Source organism: Penaeus monodon, chromosome 24, assembly GCF_015228065.2.
Source record: "Penaeus monodon isolate SGIC_2016 chromosome 24, NSTDA_Pmon_1, whole genome shotgun sequence".
Lineage (NCBI taxonomy): Eukaryota > Metazoa > Arthropoda > Malacostraca > Decapoda > Penaeidae > Penaeus > Penaeus monodon.
The window spans coordinates 26314030-26314393 of record NC_051409.1 but is presented as its reverse complement, the minus strand read 5'-3'; positions in this window follow the sequence as shown (position 1 = coordinate 26314393).

Genomic DNA, 364 nt, shown 5'->3' with positions numbered 1-364 from the left:
TACGTGATAATTTTTAGGGGCAAAATGCATAAATTTGTTGCCAGAGAGGATCTGAAGCAACAGCAACAGATAATGAAACACGGTCTTTTCGACAATAACGAAAAATAATCGTATTTCTGTATATTTCCATAGTATCATTATTATTATGGTAATCAAGACAGTTCTTTACTAACCATGAGTTAACGCCGTGGTGTTTATTATTATAAATCCCAATTCAATAACAATTAATGTATATTAACTGAAGTAACTGCAGCAATTATCAGTGTTCTTCATTATAACCAATACACTTATTTCGAATGCAAATTTCTTCCCCTTCTTGGTTGATTTGTTTTTCCTTTCTGTAATACTATGCATTTGTTACGAA